This window comes from Danaus plexippus, chromosome 6 (assembly GCF_018135715.1).
Source record: "Danaus plexippus chromosome 6, MEX_DaPlex, whole genome shotgun sequence".
In the NCBI taxonomy this organism is placed as follows: Eukaryota; Metazoa; Arthropoda; class Insecta; order Lepidoptera; family Nymphalidae; genus Danaus; species Danaus plexippus.
In genome coordinates this window covers 1184425-1209589 of record NC_083540.1, presented here as the reverse complement: position 1 = coordinate 1209589, position 25165 = coordinate 1184425, and the positions used below count along the sequence as shown (strand labels likewise).

Here is a 25165-nt window from a genome sequence, read left to right as displayed (position 1 = left end):
AAGACCATTTTCTGATAAGATAAAAAAAATTTATGAAGAATGTTTTGGTATCCAAATTACTAATTTGGATTCGGCATGGGTTCCACATACGATTTGTAGTCGATGTAGTGCAATGTTAACCCGTTGGGCAGAAAATAAAAAGCAGGAAAACTTGAAATTCACAATACCAATGGTATGGTCTTCACCAACAAGTTTTACGGTTTTTTGAAGTTTTCTCAAATTTTGGACGTGTAGGGGTAAAATGGACCTCATATTCGGATTCAGCGGGTCAAAATACATAAAAATATATGGGTCTCGTCAAATGCGCAGACAACTTTTTTTTTTTTTGTGTGCCGGTGTTATCACATATTTTTTTTACGTTGCGTACATATTCATACGAAGATGGATTTAGGATACGGCTTGTTAATGAACTCAATTTTACTATTTTTTATTTAATTCGGGTTATGTGTATAAACTAATGGTATAACCAAAGGAAAATTCGATAATTACTATCAAGTTAAGTCAGTTACATTGCGTAACTTCATTTGACTGTTTGATAACTACTGTCTTAATCTCTTATAACTAACAACTCTATCTGAAATTAATCTAACAATTAATCTTACTATAAGTTCGCATCGTCAAAACGGAAAGTATCTTCCCACCATCCTATCGAAATACATTTATAAATGAAAAACTTGCGTGTACACGTATTTAGTGTGACAATGGAAATTCTTGGTAAGGGTATTGATGTCTTATAGTCAACGTACCAAAATCTTAATATTAAGTCCTCTACATATGCTTCAAGTCAATAGCGGCATATTATTCATGTGCTAAAGCTATTTCGCCTCTACGAGATTGAACTCAGTAATAGGGTATTTGGTATGTAGCTCTCTTGCACTCACTTTTGTTGCATGTCAGCAATATTTTTGTATATTTAAATATACATATTTCTATGCAGTAACTATAATTTTGCTACAAAGAATATCAATAATTATGATAAAGAAAAACTATATTCTATCTATTTAACATTTTTGTGTTGTTACAGAAAAAGTCGCATCAGCTTCTTCAGCATCCTAATTTGCCTCATACGTTTATGGGATTTATGTAAGTTTTCCTACATTTCAAAGTCAATAATCTAAATCTTAGTCCATAGATTGCGATTACGAATTCGTATGTAACACTTAAGAGGAAAGTTTGGGAGTAAGCGGCCCTACGCAATTTAACCGGCGGAACGACACGCTTCACTCGCCACAGGTATATTTGCTTTTGTACATCGAGTGCCTTTTACTTTGAACTTAACTCGAGTCATTATACGTTCTAAACGACGGAGTCGAGAAGTTTTGTTAGCTCCAAATAATTTTATTGTGCCGCTGTAACTGAGGGGCGGGCACTTGTAGTTTGTACAAAAAGTTATATAAAAGAAGTGCTTATTTTTAGTTAGACTACAATTGCCAGCTTCCGTTTTTGGGGCGTTTTTTGTGCTTGAATTGGTAACATAAAAACGAAATAAAAATACTTAATTTCTTTACTAAGTCTTTCGGTAGATTTAGGTTAAGGGGCCTTTTCGGTAACAAAAATTATTATTATAATTTTGCAAACTAAGTCGTCATAGTCTTTGATAACCTTATGAGCGGACAAACTTTTATGTAGATAATATTCTTAAACACACTGTTTTCTGATACTTTCTTCACAAAATGTCCATTATTATGTAGTGATCAATATTTCTTTTCACAAATATCTATTAAACCTACTTCATTTCGTTTATTTTAGATGCGGTTTCTCTTTTCTTTTTTTAACCGACATCTTTGTTTTTGCGACACGAGGTTCTGCTTAAATTGTGATTAATGATAATATCCAAGTTTAAAAGTTTTTCAACTTAGGCTTTCAACAGGAAAAGATTTTTTATTTTTTTGCTAAACAGAACAATTTCTACTGTTCTATCGTGTAATGTATATTATGTACAGATATATTTATCGTGACACAAAAAAAATATATAAAGAAACAAACTTAAGAAGTTCTCAATCGGATGTCATTTTTGATATTGGTTACTTTGCATTCCCATCATTTATGAATAAATTTTCCTCTTGTAAAAAGATTCGCTTTGAATCGTAATGTAAACATTTTACATGTTCGCACAAAGGGATTCGACATGAGAAACAAAACACTCCCCAAAATTCACATGGACCACTGGGTATTTCATAGCAGATTACTTCATATTTCATTCTAATCTTGACATATTTCTATTATTCCTTTGATATTCAATACGGTTGGCGTTCCTGATCTGGAAGTAGTTTATTTAGATTGAAGTCGATTATTCTTTTCGAACAATCATACTTGTTATTCTCAAAAGTAAATAAATGTAATCACAAATGTCACCAGCTAAGTTGGAGGCGGCAGTTTCCCGACGCGTACCCTTTTGTAATTGTTCCCTTTCACCGTTCCTGCACCAATAAATACAGCGAGCTGCTCTAATATTGGCAATAAATCTGTCAATAAAATTCAACTGTGGCTTCCGATTCAACATTTCCGTTCACGAAGTTTCAGTGATCCTTGTCACTAGTTTGTTTTTATAACTTTGATATTCTTAAATAAACTTACATTTAGTTATAACGTAGGAAATATCAGTACTATCTCTATAATAAATTAGTTAATCTTTAAGAAACATAAATCGTCGCAACGAAAGGTCCATGGGTATATTATTAAAAGCCACAGCCGACCATGCCAAGTAATTTAGCAATTCTTCATAAATGGGCTCTATACAAGTCCATTTCAGTTTGCACTGAAGGCCCTTATCACGAAAGTGCACTACGCTCCAAGCCGATTACGTAAAACGTACTTCCAACAATGAACATCGAAACGAAAGCCTCCCGTGAAACAACAATGTTCATGCTCATTGTTTTGAAATGGCCGTTCCAATGTAATATTAATGTTGCCCGAGGGACCTTTTACTCTTTTAAATGATGCTAATGCGTCCCGTTACTAATGGAAAAACGCTCCGTCATCATTGCTAAAGCGAACTCTTTGTGCGAACAACATAGAAATACTAAATGTATATGAAACAAAACTACTATCATCCCCATCGTGTAATAAATAGCGTGTGAACAAAAATACCTTTTGATCGTAAAACGAACATTTTTAAGATTTTAATTTATCTCCAAACGGGTTGATATTTTCTTGTTAATGTACCTCCAAAGTGGCAAAATACAGAAGAATCCACCATTAAGATGAGCAAAAAGCCTATTTCCAGGACCCTCGTCAAATCAAATTGTCCTTCCAGTGCATTTATATTAAAGCATCAGTGAAGCGTGAAAATTATCTTTGGATGGACAATCATCGGTTGGGGGCGACATCGCTGCCAATTATACGGCGTGCCCGAAGTGCTTTGTCTAATTCAGTGGCTAATGGACCCTAGGGATGAAAAATGATACATTATTCCGTGGAATTTGCTTTTCTAGTTTCGCAAATTATAATGTTGTCGCTGGCAGTTTCCTTTTTTATAATTCCTATGTAATGACGAATTTATAATTAATAATCGAATCGTTATTCTATCGGTTTTATCTTCGCAAAAGTAAATTATTCGTAAATTGTATAATAATTGCGTTCAATTCGTTGCTGCTGTCATAATTTCCTTCAATTTATTTAAAACGGGTTGGCCATTCCCTTCATTATAACCTGCTGTGTCCTGGCGGTATTGGAGATGCTTTTAAGAGCACTTTAAAGATATTCAACTTTTGCGTAAATTTGTCCCAAATTTACTCTTAAGTTTCATAGAGCTTTTTCATATCCGATGTCTTTCCACCTCCCCTTTTACCATAAAGAATAAGTTCAAACTTAAACGGTGGTAATTAGTTTCAAGGTTGATGGAGTTATCTTTTTATTTATAAATATTTACATCTAATATATTTCTACGGCAACATATTGACACGTCAGACTTTTTTTATATTGTGTACCCATCGTTCTCTCGTAGTAAACATACGAGTACATCTTGATGTAAACGATATTTTATTCATACGATTACGTTAGGTTTTTTCGATCAGCAAAATATTTTATCGACATCACAAGTCATAGGAAATACACCACTTTTTTTGTCCGTAATAAACATTGATAGACAATATATATACAGATGCATGTATGTATATTTCTTTTTTAATATTCAGAAATATAATGATCTTTCTTTCATGAACATTATTTACAACTTAGTTTATGTTAATACAATACTTATAACATGAAACAAATAGTATACAAGAAGACAAAGTATTTCCGATCCAAAGATAAGGGACGACTCCCTAGGGATGTTAGAAGACAACTATTCGCCTTTTGATATAATAAAATCTTTAACATTTTGTTCATTGATCAGATTCTCATCTAGACAAAGGCGTGATGTTAATTTTGTGATCATATAATTCCGGTAAACCGTTACCGTTGCCTGTTTAAGTCTTCTTCAGTACAGAATTTTTTTCTTAGGAACAGTTGATGGTAACAATTGTGTCTTAAAAGGCTTCCACCTCATATTGATCACGGAGTTCAAAAACTTCACAGCAAAAGCCAAAGTCTTGGTTTTCAAGTTTTGTCTGCGAGTTCATCCAGTTAATCCAATTACTGGAAGGAGAATTTTAACACTTTAAGCGTCAGCTAACAAACCCTCGTCCCTATTCGCCCGCAGGCATTTTCCGTTGCTCTTAAGAATATTGTAAATTTTAAAATGCTCTTGTTTATAATTGTATGGCTCTTGTACGGTTGAAATATTTTTAAAGAAATGCTAAATAGGCTCCCACTGGTGTTTGAGTAAAGTTTCAAAAGCTGCTTCGTAAAAAGTATTTGTTTAAAAAATGTTTTGTTAAAGCTGATGTTGAATAAAAATATATATTTTTTCGTATATTAATGATAATAATGTTATAATGTTCGTTTTAATCATAATAATTTTAACACATGTGTAGTTCCCATCACATGTATTGTGTAGTTTAGTGAGATTGCAATTATTGGGTTAAAAAAACATGTTTCGCGCTTGCTTCTGATATTAATATAAACATTGCTGTTTTAATTTGATCATGAAATTGTCGCTATATTATTTCATGATAGTTTTATCTTAATAATTTTAAATATTTATAACAATTAATGATATACTAGACATTTTTGTGGCTGCCTGTTTGTTGCTTTGAACGTACCATGAATATACTATGCCTAGGTAAAGAACAATTGGAATGTAAGGCCTTTTGTACTGTTATATAAACACTTATTTTCCTAACTGAAATGTTAGAATTTTGTTTTTCTTAATTGATACTGTTAAAAAACATCTTTGTATGTGATTAAAAGTTAACTAGACGAACTTGCTATATACAATGTATTACAAGAAATTCCTTAAGGTTAATAGTTTAAGCAACTTTCATTATTTTCTTTAAGAACTTGAAATGTAGTACTGTATAATAGTAGTTTAGATATTTATTATTTTTTTATAAAATTAAGGTTTCATTTTTTTTTATAAAATTTCTCTCTCTTATTATTCAAAATGGAAAGAGCCTAAAAATCGTCGGATTTCCTTTATGCTTTCAGTCAAAATTTTGTCCCTTCATCTAATTGTCAATTTTCTTGGAATTAAATCATTTGTAACTGTTGGAAATTAAAGTGACGCTAATTGCTTCTCAGATAATATTTTACGCCAAAACTTTCTGACATCGTTTTGTGTTTTGCTGTTATTTATTTATAAAATAATAAAAATGATCTCAGACAGGTTTTTTTTTGTATCAGATGTATATTATTAATGTATATTAATATATTTTTTAAATTAGACTTTTCTATGAAATATAAACTATAACTCCACGGATCTAATAGCTACTTCGTCTCTAAGATAAATCTTGCTTTATTTACATTCACAAACTTTATGCCAGCACTCAGAAACGCAGAATATTTAATATAGATTCCTTTGCAATAGATACATCCCGGCCTACTTCAAAGACACTTACCCAAACTTATACTTTACCCAAGAGGGTAAGGTGGATGTATGATTTATCAACGACACATTCTGATGTTACTTTATTCCCTTTATGAGTTCATAATATACGTATCACCCGAATGCACGACTAGTTTATTTCACGTTAATGCGTGTTAAGCTTATAGTATTAAAATTCAACAAAACATAAAATTCTACCGAGTCAAAACATTTTCATAGCTAATTCTTTGTAATGCCGTTAGCGGCGGGTGTTGTCCGCGCCAGGTTTCCGTCGCCATTTATTTCTAGGGCCCTCCGATCCTCCCTCTTTTTGCTCTGTCGCTTTATTTATGTAATGTTTTAGTTTAGCTCTAATGCGTCATAGTTTTAGAGTTCAATATCCAGAATCAGTGGATTTCGTAATTCAGAATTAAACAAAGGAAAATCAAAAAGTTTGTTTTCATATTTGATCCGTTCTAACCAAGTTTTGCTTTTCGGCTATATATACAGTTCAAATGTTCTAATGGAACTATTTATAAAATACGTTTATTTTTGTTCTTTAATCTTCTTAATGTTAAAATGAGAATGACACTTTCGTTTGTTTTGAGTTCGCTAGGATGAAACAAAAAATTTTATGATAATCATACATTGAGGTACATTCAGGGCGTTCCATAGGTGTTGTATTAAAATGTGCCTTTACGTGTATTGGATATGGTACATGTGTGTGTTTTATCTTTCGATATTAATAAAATTCATTATATTTAAACATTTTACTTTATTGATAAGAATAAAAACAGAAAACCGTATGACGAAACAAACGAAAAATGTTGAGCAAATTTATATATTTTACATTTGATTGCCAAATATGAGAATATTACTAAACTGTTGATGTAAGTCACTGTAACTGTCAGATTCAAAAGCAGCTGTTAGGATAATCAAGGAAACCTAATGTAGAACCAAACGTACCAATAACAAAATCAGATATGTGCAAATAATTACAAACAGAAAATTGAAATTTTTTAGTAAATGTACATAGGTGTATGTTATTTTTCAAAAACGTGAGCGAAACTACGTTCAAAGGTGCCTGACGGGTTATTCGGACATTATTTAAACAGATGATATCAAATCGAATTGTTATTGTTATATGCTGAAACTATTGATTATATTTATTATATAAACTATTATCAATTTATTTGTCGTTAAACTTGAAAATATACGTATAGTACTCTGGGACCTGATTCAAAATATTAATACATTCGGATTGTTTAGTTTTGGCGGTAATAAAGTTACTATACTTATTATACGTTTATTGTGTTTTGTATTAAAAGTTGTGTTCCAAATATAAGTGAACGTTGTGATACATAAAAATATTCCTGTTTAAATAAGCGAGAATTGCACGATAATGTCCGAACTGTCGATAGCTCACACATTTATTTGTCAACAAAACTCATACGACTGTTATCAGACGATGTAAATTTTGTTCCATTTATATTTGCTTTCCGTTCAACTGAGTTTTGCTGGTTTTTTTCCATTATAAGATATGTTCTTTTATATTTCATGTGATATCTATTTTGACATCGATTGTACAATAATTTTTAGGTCGTTGACCCCTAACGGTCGGTCTTGACTTAACGATAATAGTCTGAAATAAAACAACTGAAAATTTATTTACTATGTATTAAATTAAACTTAGTTTTCAACCTGTATAATAATTTTCCTCGACATTATAATAACAATCCTCAGATCGTTATATCCAGGTTATATATTATTTAGAAGTAACTTACATTAAATAAAATAGTTCCTACGTATGTACGTTTATATGTACCTATTACGTAACCGCATCATACCTCCTACAAATTATTCCGTTAACACAGTTTACTCGCACCGGATCAGTCTTAATAAACTTTGGGAACGACAACCGGCTCACTTCCCTTTGTAATTTCTGCGCGACTCATTAGATAAGTACGTAAGTCCCACGTCACAAGAAGGAGCGGTATTTTGTATGATAAATTTTGTATATATAAAAACTATTTATGATCTTATAAGAGTCGAAATTTATTAAACATTTTTTTGTAAATAAAAAAAATTTGAAGAAACAAAATGGCTTCGTACCTCAACTAGACATTTTTACAGACATGTAACAAATTGTTATTTTTAAATATCTATCTAAGTCGCACTAGTCATATCTTCCTTCATATAAAAAACATTTACTAACGATACATATTTTATTCTCGTCTAAATATAATAGGAATTTAATGTAGAAAATTATTTTAACAACTTAAAACGCTAACAAACTATATAATATATACAGGTCGTTTTTTCAACGTAACTCGTCTTGAAGTGCTTCGGGTCTTTAAAATTCCAAGATTCTAATATAAAAAATTATCGCACCCTCGGCGTTTTTCACCGGCATTAAGTGCCCATTTTATATCGAGGGCCTCAGACGGGTTTAATTTGGACCAGCTAAGAATTTCATCAGACTACAAATAAATTAACTAAAACGTTAAATATTTTAATCGTCGTTGTGAATTAGGATTCAACTCTGTTTTTTATTAACGTCTGAAGAGCTTTTTACGCACCATTGCATTATCGCATTTGGTTTTCGCGTAGTTTAGAACTGATAATTAAATTATTTGCCAATTAAAAATTATCGGACGAATTAAGCTACTAGTGTGTTTAATAAAACTTGCCATAATAAACTTATTGCAAATGTTAAATCTATGGATAGTTTTGAGTGATCTCTTAGAATTTTCTATAGATGTTCACTCAAAGCCATTTCTAAGTCACTTTTATTATATTTCAATATCGCTTCAAGTATTGTAGAATACTTTTTGTCGATAACATATTATATATACATATGTATTTAAAAGAAACTGTTTTTTTGTATAACAATAAATAAAATGTTAAAATAATATACACACTGAGTAATATCTTATATCGTCTTATTTCATAGCAGATTTTTTCTCATCCCTACACCCACTTCAAGTGCCTTCGTCTTATTAGTCATGTCAAATTTATTTCGTATCAATAGTACTCTGTGAAGACATCTCCAAACGTTCAGATCACTCATCACATGTTCAATACAGTCTCGCATCAAGTGACAGGGCTCCACATGACATTCCGTCACGAATGTAATCTGACTAGTTTTACGCGTTATCTGTAACTGTCGCACGTAATCACATCTCGGTGATGCTGGTAAGTAATTAGTGCTCATCTTCATCAGCTCTCACAATCAGACGTGTCTCGTAACTTGTGTTACAGATCTCTCGTTCTAACTTTAGTGGAAGTCTGCATGGGAATGATGTCAAGTTTTGATGGGGATTTATGTTTCTGTCAGATTAATGTATTTCAGTATGTTGTAACTCACCAGCGAGATATAAGAGCTATTTGTTTGAATTTTGTCGCTATTATATTAATAAGCTAAACTCTATCCTCGGCTTTGCTTAAGTCTACAACTTTGTTTAGTTTTTTTTTACATTTATGTGATGAATGCTTATGCCTTATGAGAATACTGTAGTTACGTCCACAAAATCTAAGTTACTAACTCACACATGCATCAAATGACTTAAAAAGCGCCCTATATTTTTAACAGTCGTTAATATCGATTTGCTAACATAATACGACGTTCAATTCAGTTTCCTAAATATGTTTTAGCAATATATTGTCACTTTGAATGACTTTTGTTCTACAAATACATTCCTTAAGACTTCGGTCAGTGGTATAGTTAATATTATTCAAATACAAATATATTACTAAAATATATTTTCCTTTGTCAACCGATGAAGGAATGATGCAAATAATACTAGCATAAAGTAGTAATGTGAAGACAATCTTAAATCAGAGCAAGTGTTATACAAATAAGAGTTTTATAACATTATCCGGATACGCGAGTGTAGTTTATATGAGAAAATAATGAAATAGTAACATATCATTTCAATCTTCTAAAGAATATTAAGGTTGGTGAGATCTTTCCATATTATATATAAAGTAAACAGTATTTTTCCACGAAACTTTAAATTCGAGACAGATAATTATTTTGATATGAAAATTTTATTTAATGAATAATATTTTGAGGTTTTCTTAGAAACTAAACCTTCTATTCATGGTCATATGATTTGAAATACAATGATTTTACATATGAAAAGTTCTTATAGGTTAACGTCAACTTTGATTTCATTAACAAAACAACGCAAATTACTGTATCAAATAATCGTGTTATTGCATATTGATTTATATTTCCGTATAGTAATTAAGGTCGTCGAAATTTCGTTCGTACTTTGTCTGTGTACGATCAGTTTAATACAATGTGAAAGTAATACTGGTTGAATATATTTATATTGAACTGGAGCGTCACACATAATAAACCATGATCCGACACATACCGGCTAGAACCTTCCGTCAGTATTTCACGACGTCGCAGACTAGGATTATGAGAGGGGATAAACCTTTTCAGAATGCTTATCACTCCACTGGTTTATTCAAAAGAGTCGAGTGTGTTTTGATCTTGTGTAAATTCTCTCGATATATATGTGTTGCTTTTAAAAACGTTTTGCGAACTTAATCTATACATACGTTTTGGAAGGATCGTATTGGATCCTTGCTTTCTTCGTTTTTTAATAGGTTTTGTTGGACGTATTGAATAACGCGTCGGCAATTGTGAAAATTTTCTTACTGTATAATATATTAATAATTAAAACTAATAACTATCATCAAATACCGAGAATAATGATTTTTTTTTAAAAAGAGGGTAAAATAAATGATCGGGTTAGCGATTCTCATTATTTTAATAATGTATTAATTGATAAATCGACGACTAAAATTGTAAAATTTAAATATTGCTAAAAGTTAAGTAAGGATTTTGTTTTTCGTCCTTTTGGTTCTTTGATTCTTTTAATTTGGCAAATTTCTTTTTGCGAAACGATTATTGAAATTTTAATTCAGATGAAAAGTATATGAAAAAATTTATTGAGACTATCGTGATTCCAATATGCGACTTCCAGGATATCGTGTCCCAGTTCAGTGCCAGGTTATAGAAATCTTTATTTAAGGTGATATAAAAATTACACGTCACAGGAAATATATAAGAGAGATAGATTTTTTTTTTAAACCAGAACTTAATAACTAGTTCAACCAGATACCAGACACCAATAGACTTTAAATATACGTGTTTTGTGTGTCCAATGATTTACATCGTTTAAAATAGCCCTTGTAAAATATTTTATGAATAATGTTCTTATTTTTTTGTCATTACTGACAAACATTAAACAAAAAAAAAAAAAACGAATATATCTTACAAATTCCTTTTACAATTAATTTCTCAACAGTCCTCTAATTTTTATTTTTTTGTTACTCCCAAACGATAATGTTAATTACGTTTTTGAAAGCTTAGAACACTCGAGTCTTTTGATCGCACTCTCGAGTGGTTTTTCTTCGTATTTATTATCGTAACTTAGGGGTCGGCAATTTGCTCTAAACAAAGACGCATGGTGCTGCCTCGGTTCAAATTTCTTTTACGAGTCGGTGGGTGTAGTTTATGTTCCCAATATATTTTACCCCGGCCGGGGTAGGTTCCCGGATCGCCCGCCAAGACGGATGGACTTACCCGGATTTATGAACTTAGTTAAACACGCAGTCATTTTAAAGTCAATCGCTTCTAAGAGTTAATTTGTTTACAAAATGTAGCAATTGACAGACGCTTTGTTTTCGTTCACGTATATTGATGTGGAGTGCGTTAGAGCATCATTGAACAGAGCCGGTAACTAATGAAATACAACCAGTTTTGACCCAATGGCATATTAATTTAATGATTGCCTGAATTTGTCTACATGTATGCTAATGTTGCTTGAATGGAGTTCCGAGTTAAACGTCTCAAATTTAAATTTGTCGCCAGCGTGTATTGAGACTTCGACATAGTGATGTAGTTCCACTTTCCTCATGATATTGACTTGAGCTGGGACATAGATTGCTTACATATAGGAGGATACTTTCGATCCTCGCTGTTTGCCTGGACCTGCATGTGGGTTCTTCCAATCGGAGTGGAGCGGAGACTTCCAATAGATTGTTTGTTTTATTTTCAGTTGAAATTTACTATATCTCGCGAATTCGTTGTACCTGCACAAATTTATTGAATAAAAGCATGTATTTTTTTTATTTCCAATTTCTATTTCTTTTTATCTGATTTAAGCAACTTTCTCTGCATCGTTATGCTTGAAGGGAAATACATACGAAATGATTCTATGCTGTGTGCAAATACGAATTCCTAGCCATGTTTAAGTTACTTTATTATTGTTTACAGATAATTTTTTTGGTTTTGTTTTTTTTTTTGAAAAACACAAATTTACCTAAACATTCACTGAAACTCCTTTTACAATATTTTTATTAAATTAATTGTCTCAAATAATAAGAATTCCTTCACGTTTGCTGAAATTGAAGCAATTTTGATAATGTGAATAGAAATTTGACGACACGACACGATGCGAACATGCGATTTCCGGGTTATTGAGTTTCAGTCGTTTTGACAATTAAGGTATCATGTTTATACTGGTGTAGGTAAATTAGGAACGGGATGATTTCCTTCTGAATCGTTAAAGTAAAACTATACTGAAGTAAATTAATTCATTGAATGTACCAGTGTATGTGGGAGGTGTCATGTAATAAGTTTCAGTTATTGCTGTATCCTTTTTATCGAGTTTGTTGGAACACGTGTCCTTTTGAATGATAACATGTCGATGTCGGTGCACTGGAGCATGTATACTTAAGTCGGTTGAATATATATGGAGACGTTGTATCAGGTTTGTATCTGGGATAAGTTGTAATCCGATATGTTGGTGCATTCCAGACCAAAATCCCTCTACTGAGACGGTTATAACAAAACGTTGGGATTTTCCTTTTACACATTGTATATTACATAGAGGCTTATTATAGTAAGCCATTTATATGGTTTTAAAATAAAAATTGTTATAGTTTTTCACTTTCAACAATCGTGTGATTCTCACCACACAGAGTCTTCTGTATGTATTGATAAAAAGTATTCTATTTATTAAATATTTATTGTAAAGCAAAAATGCTTTCCATTAATTAGTGTGTACTTAGTGTAATTGGGTTTCTGTTGAAATAAAATCTACGTAACACCGGGGCTCTTCGGTGAGATTTTTTTTTTATTGTGTTTAAATTTTTTTATATTAAATTAATGTTTTTGGTAGATTTGTTTTACTTTTAATTTATGTGAAAGAATTGATGAGTATGTTTTAATGTTTTGGAAGGCAGATTAAATAACAATATGATTAAGTACTACAATAATTTTGTTAAAAATTTAATACACTTAATATACAATCTTATGTTTTACTATTCCTCTACAGATGTTAATTCTGGAGTAGACATTTAATATCTTAGATCTCTTTAAATTTAAATACCGTTTACTATTATCAGTAAAATATTTCATTATCTCTTAAAGGCATCTACACCTCAAAAGCTTCTCTGGGACGTTGTTTCGAATTTATTTAGAATATTCGATACATAGGTTTTTTATAGCTTTTCGGCTTGCAATATTGTCCTCAATAAATTTCACCAGCCATAAATCCTGCCTTCGATACCTGGAACATAAAACTACCCGCCCTAATAGCTGCACTAATGAAACTTTCTAACTTTCATACTCCCGTGGGTTGGATTACTGGAGCAGTTTGTGTTTTGAATTAATGTCACATACTAGAAGTTTAATTGCTTGAAGTACGGTCATGTCTTATCTCGCATGTTTTTAGGTGCGGTTAGTTTTTGTGTCATAAAGATTAATTTTATTCTGACATTAAACTATTTAAAATACATCGAATATACTAGACGCATTACAGTATCTATAATAAATAATATTAACTCGTTTAAATTTAAAATACAGAACCGTACTAAGTTTAAATTCTATCCTCGTTTAAAAATATTAAAGTATATATATATATATGTATATGTCTGTATGACAGTATTACCAGCTATTCAATTCTTCAGGCACCTGGTCGAGGCAATCTCTTCCACTACTTTGTTTTGTGCCTCACCGCAGAGCTCTGCGTCGTTTCCCGGAATGCATTTTTATTCAACAATACCTTCAACTAAGTAATGTGAGCTGTACAATTTTATTTCTTATCTATTGTTAAGCTCCGCTTTTAGGTTTTGCTATAGAAATTGTGTTAAACTAATTCTAAGTTTGGATAGAGTTACACTGAAATCATAACTGATGTTACTTCAGTGTTTTGTTTCTAAGGAAATTTATACCGTATTTGTATTAAACGAATTTGTTATGTTTTATGTCGTTTGCTGATAAAAGTGGCTTGATTACATCCATTTTCCTAAAAGGGGATTCGTTAATCGACTTTAATGTGTTTAAGCATACGCTAAAAGGTAAAACCCTCGTAAGTTTGAATTGCATGAGTTTATCTGTGGCTATTATAAATGTAGGTTAAAGTCTATAGTATACATTAGATTCTGTTACTTTGCTAATGTTTTATAACATTATATATTTGAGGAATATTTTCTTTAGTATATATATATCTCGTGAAAATAACAAAATGTTTTAAAATCTTAATTGACACGGTGTTTACCGACGGTCTGAGAAGAAGTAAGTTTGTCGATTATGCTAAAAGCTGGAAAAATTTCTGAAATTCTTTACCTCAAAAGAATAATTTTGCTAAGAATGTATCTATAAAATTGAAAACTTTTGTGTTTAACTTTTTTTTATTGTGGCTCGTTAAAACTTATTTCTATTTTATATAAGACTTTGTGTACTCGTGTTTAATTTACTTACTTATTGGAAGTCTGTTTAAAATATTCCTACTGAAATTCCTTAAAAAAAAATATGTCGATTTATGTTCAACGAGTATATTTTATACCGACCTGAAGTAAGTCGAATTATCTTCACGGTGCATGGCATTCAAACTATTTCTACTATTTTCGTGACTGAATTACAAAAATTCTGATAGATTTACATTTTTTTACGTTTTTTTTTAAGTTACGATATCTTTCTCTCTTCCCCACTACGAATATTTTTTGTTTGCAAAATTAGGTCTTGCTCAATTGTGTCCAAAATTAAATACTCGGCAAAACTGAAACTTCTGTTAAGAGGCATGGTAGAAAAAAGCTACATTTGGAATTATAAAGAAAACAAAATCGGCAAAAAATCCCTATTCGTAAGAGAAAGATGCAGAATCTTAGGGTAAGAAAAATTACCGAAGATACAACCTTTTTAACAAATTATTCCTGTGTCTTATATTCATGGATGCAGAAGTTTCTCATTGGGTTACATTTTGATTTAAAAGTTGTTTGTTTGTTTTATCAACTCAAGCTTGGCAACACTCCAATCGATATTATATATGTGACGTCATAATCGTTCACTATTATTCCACAGTACATTTGTATTCAGTTCATCAGTTCATAACTCCACTCGACTCTGTCAGTAAAACGCGGTCACTATCAATTATTCTGGTTGCAGTGAAAAGCGTATATCATCTTTAATTACGTATATAAATTTACATATTGCATGTTTTACTCGGAAACAGATATACAAATTAACGCATGCATTAATTAAGTTCATGTTGTGCAACAAGGGTGTTTTAATGTTTTTTTTAACATCATTATTTGTCTCGGTTTCTTATATATATACAAACACACACACACACATATACATGTCGGATTTAACATGCCAAGTGGTAGTTTTTAAAAAGCATGACCGGCTGAGTAACGCTGGTTACTGACATCATAAATGCCTGTTTTCTTAATTGTCGTCAGGCTCTCAGGCTATTGAAGATAACCGCGTAGACGGTTTGACGAATCCTTAATTTCGAAGAGGTCTTATCGCTGCAACGGCCCGAGCGTGAATATTTTGAATCTGTCCCCTCGCCTCTATTAATATAGTACAACACTCATTGTAGTCACTGCACCTGCACAGGAGGCTACGCAGGTGGTTATGCAGGTGACACCTAATCATTTTAATTTTTTGATTAAAATTAAAATATGGAAAATTCATCGACACGGACGGGATTCAAACCTGCAGCCTCAGACGCGATGGCTTAGTTGGTTGGTAAAGCTTTTGGATGCGATGTTCCGGGTATTGCAGATTCAAATCGTTTGTACATAAATTTTTCATTCCGTATTCTCTATTTTTAACATATCCTCGTAGATTAATTTCCATAGAAAATAATAGAAGTTTTAAAAGTCGCACATTGCAATGTAACTTTTGCTTATAACTTCATGACCAAATATACTAAATAACTGTGACTGAGTCTTCCTAATTGGAAATGAAAAAAAACTTATATCCCAGTAAGAAAAAGAAGGCAACGAAAAGTTTTGTTTCAGAAATTTTGGAAATGAATTATACAATTCTGCAAAACATAAAGAGAACATTATCACCCTTCTAGAATGGCTCGACAATAAATAATTATTTATTCTATTACATTATTCAATGAAACCTAGAAATCATTGAAACACAGTCAGAGATGCGCTCTATGCGTCGTACCAATACCTTCACATTTATGACCTGAATTCAGTTAAGCGTACATTGTCAACAATCTCAGCGAAATGTCTTACAGTATTGTGTGAACACAAAGGAAACTTGTCGATAGAATACGTATATTGCGTCTGCTTCAGTCCTTTCACTGATAATTTTTTTCCCCGTATCGGGTCCGTTAAGTATATTAAAAGTGAAACGAGATGGCGAATTGCCTATAGTCCGACACTACTTCCATTCGCTATAGATGAGCCGTCTCTCGATGTTTATCTGTGGGAAAATATCTGTCGTTTCTCATTGAAATAACATGATTTTATTAAACACAATAGTTCATTAGCGCTGTTTAATAAATTCAATTAGTTTCCAGATGATATGAAATGTTTTCTTGCTTGTAGGTTTTATCGCAAAAGTTCTACGCGTTCAGCGTGGGAAACTATCTTTTTATTTTCGCTTAGGTAGAATATCTTTTATTTTATTGCTACCTTTTTCGCAATTATTATAATAAAATAAATGTAAAAATCTAATAATGTTACGCTTATACTCAGATTTTGTTAAAGTAAGGATAGAATAAAAAAAAAAGGAACATCTATACCATATATTGGTCGTATTGTAAGTGAAAGACGTCTAAGTGTCTATCAATAAAAAGTTAATTGATGTGGGTTGCTTCTCTAACTAATACTTTGGTTTCTGCTGAGGTGTAACTATATTATTGTTTCCAACTTTCCAGACAAACTGAAGTATGGTTAAACTATGTTACACATTTCTAGTTATACCAAAAACTTTATAATGTATTCAATTACTATAATATATTAATAATATTACTTATTTGTTTTTATAAATTTACTCTTACTCCGTTTACAATAAGAGATATTTTTTGTTATATTTGATTTTTACAATATAAAAATAAAGCAAAATTGTGTTGAAATATTTCTAATAAAATGTGTGTAAAACACGTTTCCAGTATGAACTCTGTTCAGTTTCGCATTGAGTCGAAATAGAACTATTTTCATAAAAAAAATCCCACCTGACGCTTTGTTACGTTAAAAACCCTCACAAACCTTTCATTGACGCTCTCCGCTTTTCCGTTGTTTCGCAACTTTTTAAAATCGTTGCCATTCATCGGTATTTATATATTTAAAAGATATTTGAGTTTACGTTATGCTTGTTATTTATTCTCCTACACCGGTTTTAGATTAATTTTAGTAAAGTTTGGATACCAAATAACGTGTCAGTGTAGCTGTCTTCAAATATTCTCGTATTAGAGAGGGTATTGCACAAACATGAGTTAATTGTACAATTCTTTGCCTACTAGCGGTTTCTTATAATGTCAAATTAAGAGACAAAAGTAACAATATTGTCGAAATCGATAAGTAAGGGATTTGCAAATCCTGATTCCGACAAACGAAGCCAATCTACACGGTCACGACTCACGGTCCATTCGCTGCCGAGTCATAACTTGTTTTTACATTTCAAAATGGTATTTTAGAGTAAAATATTTTGAATACTTTATAAAATTTAGACTGTAATGCTCAGGTTTTATTTTTCTATTTTCAGAAATCCTCTGGAACTATTTTCAAAAAGTATTAAATTTTTCCATAAGTTAAACTGCCTCATTTCATTATTTGATTTCTCTGAGAAACTCCTAAATAAAATGTTATGTTTACTTTGGTAATTTTAATTGCAATAACACATGAAGATCTTAATTGTCATACCTCAGTCATTTAAGAAATGACCACTTATGTTGATGTTTTATTATCAAGAAATATATAAAGTTGACTCAATATATTAATTTTAAAATATAAGTGTTTGTACTTAAGACTTAATTATTACCACAGCGATCTCAAACACCAACAAGATGCTATAACTTTTTTAATCTAAAATATTTTATCACCGTCATAAAAGTGGGCATAAAGTATGTATTGAGTCGGGATTTTCGGTTTCGCTGCGTTCGTAATCTTTAATCCTCTTAACATCCGACAGCATCCATCCGTCGCCAACCGCGTGGAGTTGAAAACTAACCTAAACTATCCCATTATATTGAGGATACACATATGCTTGTCAACAATTAATTTATGTATGTGTCATATAAATATTAATATTAATTGTTGGTACGAAATTACGAACATGTAAAATTTCTTACGACATTTACCGGAGCGTTCCATTATAATGATGTTTGGTTTTGATTATGAAGAATAAAAAAAGGAGTCTGCGGAAGACTGGCTGACTTTAAAAATTTTCCGTGCGTACCTTATCTTTATTTGCCGCCCCAATATATTTTCATTAGACGTCGGAGAGCGACAACATTCCTTAATTTATTGCTATGCTGCGACTTTGAATTTAATAATACGACAGCAAAATAAACGTTTAAATCTTCCTTACATCTATCAAGTTAAATACTTTAAAATTTTACATCTCGCTGGTGAATAACTCATTCAGTTCCTCTTTTCTTAATAATTTATAATTTCCAAGCGAGAATCAGTGCATTTTATACTGTTGTTGTATGTGTAGCGTGACTTTATTACCTATACATATATTGTCGTTTCATATGTTGTGTTGAGATTTCATTTATTAAAACAATACATGTCTGATTTAGCTATAATATATATATAGTTCGTCTTCGAAAGGAATCCTTATTCTTTATATTTTAATTTTTTTTTTATATTTTTGTCGCTAATCGTGAAAACCTATTGTGGTATGTAATTTTAAATTCCCATCTAGTGTATATGTATGTTTAGCTAAAATTCTATACAACTAAAGCTAAAATTCCAATCCCCGGAATACCTAAATCCCCAGCCATTTTTGATACAACCTACAAAATAATACGTTTTGAATCTAACCGGTTTTTAATGGAACAATGGAGAACTGATGGAAACAAAAAAAAAAGCAGTAACAAATTTGAATGTGTTTGCATTTAAAATATTTGAACGGAGTAACGGGCGTACTAAAACATTATTTGTGTTTGCTCTTGTTTGTACATAATGTTCATACTTTAAACTAGTTTCAATTTTATCGTATTGAATGAAAGCTGATTTTACGATAACGAATATAACAACATGAGCAGTGCTTGTACTGTATGAAGCTGGTCACTTCAGGCGTATGTACAAGAATAGTTGTAACTCATTACTCTTACTTCTTTAAATGACATTCATTTTCGATATTATATAAAAATTATTTGCAACCTGCAACGCGATGGACCCGAAACCCGCACCGTGAATCCATGGAATGCTGAGACGTTTCGTCTCATATAAAAACCATTTTTATATTTCACTATCATCCATAGTGTCATTGAGATTAATAATTGTCGGAATGTCTAAAATATCCTGTTGCAATTGCATAATCAAAACAAATGGAGTCATCTCACTAGTGAAGCCCGTACTCGCAGCTCCAGATGAGATCTAAAAGCAATTAAGATAACGAATTGAAGTTATCAATTCAAATCTTGAATTTATTGAAACCAAATCCTGGATATTATACACTACCGGTCAAAAGTTTGAGACCACTATAAAAAAGTGGAGAAAAAGAAATAAAAGTCAATATTTTTAATACTTTTTGAAAAATAGTTTTTATTTTCATGTTGCTCACAAGATTCAAAATTAAAATTATATTACATGAAGTCTTGAAAAATACTATGTTTGAAAAAATACACAAGTGTTTTTATACACATTTTTCATCAAAATAGCCTCCTTTACATTTAATGACCTGTTTAACCAACCTTGGCATGCGAGCAATTAATTTAATTATGGTTTCTTGCGAGATATTACTCCAGCTTTCTTCTAATGCTTTCCACATGGCCTGCTGTGAAGAAGGACATTGTTCCCGGACGTTTCGGTCCAGCTCTTCCCACAAAAGCTCTATAGGGTTAAGATCGGGGCTTTGGGGTGGCCATGTCATATTTTTCAACACCTTTTCTGATTGTTTATTGTCTAAATAGCCCCTACATAATTTTGAACTATGCTTAGGATCATTGTCTTGTTGAAAAATAAATCCTTTGCCGATTAACCTAAGCCCGGAGGGAATAGCATTTTTCTCCAAAATTTCTTTATACTGCTCCTTTTTCATAATTCCTTTAATTTGCACCAGATTTCCAGTTCCATAGCCTGAGAAGCAACCCCAGATCATAACAGATCCGCCACCATGCTTGACAGTCGGGACTACACACTGTGGCATCATCTTTTCTTCGGCAGAACGTCGAACGAAAATTCTTCTTTTTGAACCGAATATTTCAAATTTAGATTCGTCACTCCAAAGTACTTTTTTGAAATCTTCTTCGGTCCAGTCTCGATGGGCTAGGGCCCATTGCATCCGTTTTTTCTTATTCTGCGGTTTTAGAAGAGGTTTTCGAACAGCAACGCGACCAAACAAGTTGGCGTCTCGCAACCGTCTTTTCACTGTAGATACTGACACAGGTTTTTCCCGAGACCTGTTGACTTCAACACGAATTTGTGGGGCCGTTAGGCGTCTATTTCGCTTGCTGGTTACCACAATAAACTTGTCTTCACTAGAAGTAGTAGCTCTTGGTCTTCCGGAGCGCGGACGATCTTGATTACTGCCAGTTTCTTTGTACCGCACAATACTGCGATGAACACAAGTCTTCGATAACTTGAGTTGAGATGCAATCTCACGTTCAGATTTGCCTTCTTTATGGAGAACAACGATGGCAGCTCGCGTTTCAATACTAATTTCGCGAACTTTACCCATTTTAGAGACGTCTTCACTGTAGGAACAACGAAATCAGATTACCTGCAGATATTCGTAGATAACCATGAAAATATGGGGTTAAAATAAAAATTCTAAAATATTTTAAGAATTTAAAACAATCGCATTGTAAGTTAAAGTAAAATAAAATAATTGTCAGTTGCTGCAACGAGGTAATAATTTTTTTGACAGGCAATTATCATCGGACTCTTCCTGGGCTCACATTGAGGTTTGGAAACAATGGTTGTTTATTGCCTTTTTCTTATCTTAAATACAAAAGAATAAGCTTTTAGGTGATCTTTATAAACAATAGAATATGCAGGTGTGCAGATTACTTTTTATCACCAATGTTTTGAAAATATTTACTAATAACAAAAGTTCTTTATTAGTGGTCTCAAACTTTTGACCGGCAGTGTACGTTTCCCTTCTGATTCACGCGAGGGAAGCCGTCGTCTGTTTGAACAACTCTGGAGATTAAAGTAAACAAACAATTATTAGTATACATTGAAATGGAAATATTGTCTCTTCAGAATTACAAAGGAGATGATTTTCGGCCTCGGGGTCTTGCGTTGCGGACTGGCTGACATTAATATTTCTTTTTTTTTTTAAGATATCCGAGTCTAGTTTAAAACAAATAAAAAAATATTCTTGAAATTAAATATATGTCGTAAAATAGGCTTCACCTCATATATATATATATCTATATAGTTTATAGTGTTTTATAGTTTTTTTGCGTAACAAATCATCCCATACTTTATTGAAGTGATATCTTGCTTCTTATGAAGGTATTCGGCTTCTGAATATTCGACTTTTATATCAACATTACTCAGGAGAGCTTTACTTTATAATAAACATATATTTGTCAACATGAAAGTTTTGTAGACGACAGGACCAAGTCGAAATCAAAACACACACACGAACACGTATTGAAATTTATGAAACGAATGTAAAGGTAGGTACAGAAAGATGTAACGTTTAAATTTAGAAATAGAAATAAAGTAGCGATGTTTTTTTCATTTGTAAAGTACCTAAAAATATTTGTTTCAAATAGAAAAAAAGCAAAGTACAAGTCTAATTCTATCAAAGAGTCTTTACTGTTGTTTGTGATTTTTGTCGATGGAAACTGATCTCCAGGGAAATCACGACACGTCTATCATGACGCTCATGACACGCATTTCGCAACTGACTGTTAACAAAATATATAATCTCCACATATACATACAACAAGATTAAAATATTCAAATGCTATTTAATTTTTAACTATAATTAATTTTGTGCGCGACATCGTCCCTGTCAATTTCAGAATTAAAATATATAGCTCTTTCGCCATAAAGCCAGTACATAAACAGATTTTGGATTTTAAGCTAATTTTTTTCGTTTGAATGTATTCTATGTCCCACTCCTTATTCTACGCTGGCTCCTCACCGATTTTCAGCAAAATCGATGTAGCCGTTCTCGAGTAAAAAGTGGTGTAACTGACACACCTTCGTTTATATATAATTACAGAGAAAATATATTAGGGTATATAGATTAGGTGTATTTTTTCATTTAGTATGATTTTTAACTTTATTTTTTATTTTATTTAATAACTATTAACTTAATCATCGATTATCCTTTTCCGGACTCGGGGGATGTCTCTAATATTTTTGTCGGTCATAAAAAATCCCGGGGGAAATCACAGCATGACCACCATCTGCTCGCTCATTGCTCCGCACAATTGGGATGTTGATAATGACAAATTGATTTAATATTTTACAAGTCATTTGAAACGCGAAATCCCACGGGAGTCTTAACTTTTTTTTTAAATATTATTTAGATTATATGCATTATTCTAAACCTATTAATGTCTTATTCAAATTTCGATGTGAATTAGTACTTTACATCGAGAGTCACACGAAAAGAAATAAACATAACAGTTTTTGTTTGTTAAAGTACATTAAAAAAATTGTGAATCCATAACAGAATTGGTGGTAAGAAAACCGTAAAATTCCCTGTAAAATAGTGACGTCAGTGATGCTCCGTCCCTCCGAAAGAACCTTAAACTTTTGCAATTACTCGTCAATATTATTTTAATAGAAACTCAATCGAAAGAACTTCCTACCAATCAATGAAACCACTTAAAATATGAAACTGAAATATATATTATTGTGCACGGAGTCAGCAACTGAATGCCGCTATTGTATTGAAAATGTAACTTATTTATTAATTTTCTATATGAAAACTTAGTTACGATAATTTTGAGCACCATATCTTAAGTAGTCTAACTTACTGCTTTAGTTTTATATAAAGAATGACAGTTATCATACTATTTAGTCGTAATGTTAAAAATGTATTATATGCATTGCTCGTATTTTGTTCTGTAGCAAAAGATATGTTGAGAATTTCATATTTGTTAGGGAATCCTTGGCATTTGTAATGTCATGGGAGCGTAAACGTAATAAAACTTTACAAAACTAACCTCAGAAGTTTCAAAATGTACAGTGCGATTGTTTTAAGAAAGTCAATCCTCTTAGCATAATCATAGAGAACACACAAAGAGCTCCCCGAGGAAAAGGGACCCGCTTTGACGTACTTATGACGAGACGGGTGAGATTAATCATTCGTAGTACATAGAAATTACCATTTTTGTGTCGTGAGTGTAGAGTAGCGGGAAAATATAATGTTTATATCTCTTATGCTTCATAATTACAGTATGACACTTATATTACGCTATTTAAATGAAACTAATATTTTTCGGATAAACTACGCGGATTTTTATTATTTAAAAATGTACATACTCCCGACGTTTCGGTTACTTTTCAGCAACCGTCATCACGGGCAGACGAGATGTGAATTTCTGTCGGTTGGTCCTTGTTATTTATTACCTACCGCCATCGATTTCTTAATTTTCTGGCGTACCGATCTGGATGCCGGCAGAAAAGTAACCGAAACGTCGGGATTATGTAGTTTTTTAAATAATAAAAATCCGCGTAGTTTATCCGAAAAATATTAGTTTCATTTAAATGAATAAAACTCGCGAAAATCTTAGATCTCATTATATTAGGCTATTTTATAGAGAATTGTTACCTATTGTGGTATATTAAAGATAATATATACTTAAGAATTAAACGTATTCCGCGTGAAGCTGCCGGAGCTACATTTATATTTGCACAGCGACAGTTAATTTTGTCACATATCTTCACTTTAAGAATGAGACGTAACGTGTCTGTGAAGATATTGTGTGACATCAAATATTTGTTGAGTGACAGACGCGAGGACCAGATGTAATATACACACACATATATATATATATATGTAAATTAACGGTATTTTTTCATAATATAAAACATACTTATTAAACAAATTGTTACATTTGACATAGTCAATAATTATAAAGGCTTTTTGTTCTTAATATATTTATATTTATATATATATATACACTCTGTTCCGTGATATATACATATATATATACATATATATATACATATATAAATATTTAATAAAAGGCACATTACATTTTAATCAACCCTTTCGGAGTTTGTTTCAGAACAAATTTGGTTTCAGAGATATGAGATATGAAGATTTTATACGTAACGTTCAATATACTTTAAAAATTGTCATAAAATTATTGATATTGGACTCATAGTGATGTTATTAATAGTGATTTTAACTTTAGAATCCTCCATTTATCTATTGTCACGACACTGTAGAAATGCTATTAAAATATTTTATTTAGACGAGTTGAGAACATTAAAACAGAGTTTATTTTTTCAAACTCTGCTTGTTAATGAATAGTTTTTGTATTTTTAAAATTACATATAATACTTACTTATACAGGAAGGGAGCTATAAAAATTATGCACATAAAACCCGTTGTATCATTTGCATTAACCTTGTTTATTCTCCGATATTATGTCTAATACTTACAGACAACAGTATTATGAATAACATAAATATTTTACTTAATCTATTGTTTCCGACTTTTGCTAATATCTTATTTTAAGTCATCAAATAATCGTGAACAAACAATTTGTTTTCGTAACTGTTGTAAGATCTTTATAGCGATGTACACGTCATTATTAGTAGATAGATACTTATATAAAT

At 31.6% G+C, this 25165-nt stretch overlaps 1 protein-coding gene across 9 annotated transcripts in view; it reads left to right on the top strand.

The window, feature by feature from the left end:
• LOC116778687 (uncharacterized) overlaps positions 1-25165 on the top strand; it is an 89370-nt gene that overhangs the window by 13351 nt on the left and 50854 nt on the right. For all 9 annotated transcript variants that reach the window (XM_061529652.1, XM_061529646.1, XM_061529651.1 and 6 more), the window contains exon 2: positions 1025-1083. The gene's annotated coding sequence lies outside the window, so the exon portion shown is untranslated. The remainder of the gene's footprint in view (positions 1-1024; positions 1084-25165) is intronic.